The sequence below is a fragment of the Ascidiella aspersa genome, chromosome 5 (assembly GCF_963924565.1).
Source record: "Ascidiella aspersa chromosome 5, kaAscAspe10.2, whole genome shotgun sequence".
Taxonomy (NCBI): domain Eukaryota; kingdom Metazoa; phylum Chordata; class Ascidiacea; order Phlebobranchia; family Ascidiidae; genus Ascidiella; species Ascidiella aspersa.
This window is the reverse complement of record NC_139451.1, coordinates 8,713,911-8,716,410: the sequence shown is the minus strand read 5'-3', so window position 1 is coordinate 8,716,410 and position 2,500 is coordinate 8,713,911. Positions and strand designations below refer to the sequence as shown.

General features: G+C 61.2%; 2 non-coding genes and 1 pseudogene across 2 annotated transcripts in view; all 3 read right to left on the bottom strand.

Annotated features, from left to right (window-relative positions):
* Positions 1-1,024, bottom strand: part of LOC146142479 (large subunit ribosomal RNA) — a 3,679-nt pseudogene extending 2,655 nt beyond the window's left edge.
* Positions 1,025-1,272: 248 nt separating this feature from the next.
* Positions 1,273-1,426, bottom strand: LOC146142478 (5.8S ribosomal RNA). Its single transcript, XR_014499106.1, has one exon. It is a non-coding gene; the product is annotated as a 5.8S ribosomal RNA (ribosomal RNA).
* Positions 1,427-1,673: 247 nt separating this feature from the next.
* LOC146142477 (small subunit ribosomal RNA) overlaps positions 1,674-2,500 on the bottom strand; it is a 1,811-nt gene continuing 984 nt past the window's right edge. The window contains exon 1 of the ribosomal RNA XR_014500127.1: positions 1,674-2,500. This exon is cut by the window's right edge and continues 984 nt beyond it. This is a non-coding gene — a ribosomal RNA (small subunit ribosomal RNA).

The following is a 2,500-nucleotide window of genomic DNA, read 5'->3' as shown; positions in this document are numbered from 1 at the left end:
TTCGGGTCCCAACGCGAACGCTCTCGCTCGACCTCTCCGGCAAAGCGGACGAGATCGGCCGGTGATGCGGCCGCCGCGAACGACGACGTCTCACCTCCGCCGGACCGCGCCGACATTCACTTTCACTGCGCCCATGGGTTTCGTACTGCCCCGTGGCTCGCGCTCACGTTAGACTCCTTGGTCCGTGTTTCAAGACGGGTCGGGAAGGTGGCTGACTTCAGCCGCGGACCCCGTGCGCCTCGCGAAACGACACCGGAAGCGCGACCGAGACGAAGAGGCTGGGCACTGAGAACAGTCCCCGACCCACGACGCCCCAGCCGGCAACGGGCGCTCGGCCCCGAAGGGCAGACGCGGCGATCTCTCCTCGCCCGAACGGCGGGCCGACGGACACGCGCGCCTATAGTACCCGACCGAGGCCGGGTTACCTTGCGCGCGGCCTTCTCGCCGCCGTCCAGACGGTCGCGGCCTTCGCCCGGCGCTAGTGCGCTGGTCCCCGATCGGGCGGCGCCGCCGGCGGCCCGTGAGGGTCCGCACGACAACGTCGCCGACAGGGGGCCGGCTGAAAGCGACCGGGCGACCCGACAGGCCCTCCCGTTTGCCTCTCGACGGTTTCACGTACTCTTTAACTCTCTCTTCAAAGTGCTTTTCAACTTTCCCTCACGGTACTTGTTCGCTATCGGTCTCGTGACCGTATTTAGCCTTAGATGGAGTTTACCACCCGCTTTGGGCTGCATTCCCAAACAACCCGACTCTGGGAAGACGCCGTAGCGCGCCCGCCTGTCGCCGCCATGGGCCTGACACCCGCTCTGGGAAAAGGCCTCGATCAGAAGGACGCGGGCGACCGGCGAAGCGCGCCGTGACGAATTCCGTACGCCACAATTCCGCGCACTCCAAAAGCGCGCGGATTCGGCGATGGGCACATCCCGCTTCACTCGCCGTTACTGAGGGAATCCTCGTTAGTTTCTTTTCCTCCGCTTAGTAATATGCTTAAATTCAGCGGGTAGCCTCGTCCGACCTCAGGCCGAAAGTAAGGACCGGGACTATTCTTCCCGTTCCGCGCTCGCCGTCGGCGCCGCGCGCCGCCGCGCACCTCGATTCCCGCCCTTGAGCCGCCAGCCGTTGGCCTCTTCGAGGTCGACTCGCCGCCGCCGCGCGGGATTCTGGTCGCGATCGTCGCACATCGTGCCGTGCTGTCTTGAGCGGGACGGGCGCTCGCGCGTCCGACGCCGCAGCAGCCGCGCGGAGAAATCCCCGCGCGGAACGTTTGCAACGCGACCCTGAGGCGGGCGCGGCCCCGGGATTGACCCGAGGCCGCAATTTGCGTTCAGAACGTCGATGCTCAATGTGTCCTGCAATTCACACTAATTCACGCAGCTAGCTGCGTCCTTCATCGACTCACGAGCCGAGTGATCCACCGCCAAGAGCCATCCACGATTGTTTCGCTCGCACAGTGCCTCGCACTAAAGGGTGACAAAATATACCGCGCCGAGCGGTCGGCCAGGCCGACGCTTGAAGCCGGAGCGCGCGGCACCGCGGCACTCGACGCGCAAACATTACCGGGTGACCGAATCGCCGGCCGGCGCGCCGCTCCTCGCGGGTCGGGCGCCGGGTAGCAAAAACTTTTTCTCTCGCTTGTCCGAGTTTCGCGTTCGCCGAAGCGTTTGCGAGACCGTTAATGATCCTTCCGCAGGTTCACCTACGGAAACCTTGTTACGACTTTTACTTCCTCTAAATGATCAAGTTAGATCGTCTTCTCGGACGCCGGCTCGACCGTTGCCGGCCGCGCCAGGTCCAATCGGAGGACCTCACTAAACCATTCAATCGGTAGTAGCGACGGGCGGTGTGTACAAAGGGCAGGGACGTAATCAACGCGAGCTAATGACTCGCGCTTACTGGGAATTCCTCGTTCAAGGGAAATAATTGCAATTCCCTATCCCTAGCACGACCGGGGTTCAGCGGGTTACCCAGACCTGTCGGCCAAGGCGAGCACATGCTGATCCGGTCAGTGTAGCGCGCGTGCGGCCCCGAACATCTAAGGGCATCACAGACCTGTTATTGCTCAATCTCGTGTGGCTAAACGCCACTAGTCCCTCTAAGAAGTTAGACGCCGACCGATTGGGTCGCGTAACTAGTTAGCAAGCCAGAGTCTCGTTCGTTATCGGAATTAACCAGACAAATCGCTCCACCAACTAAGAACGGCCATGCACCACCACCCACAGAATCAAGAAAGAGCTCTCAATCTGTCAATCCTCACTGTGTCCGGGCCGGGTGAGATTTCCCGTGTTGAGTCAAATTAAGCCGCAGGCTCCACTCCTGGTGGTGCCCTTCCGTCAATTCCTTTAAGTTTCAGCTTTGCAACCATACTTCCCCCGGAACCCAAAGACTTTGGTTTCCCGCAAGCTGCCGGAGAGGTCGTAAAACTAACGCCCCCCGATCGCTAGTTGGCATCGTTTATAGTCAGAACTAGGACGGTATCTGATCGTCTTCGAACCTCTGACTT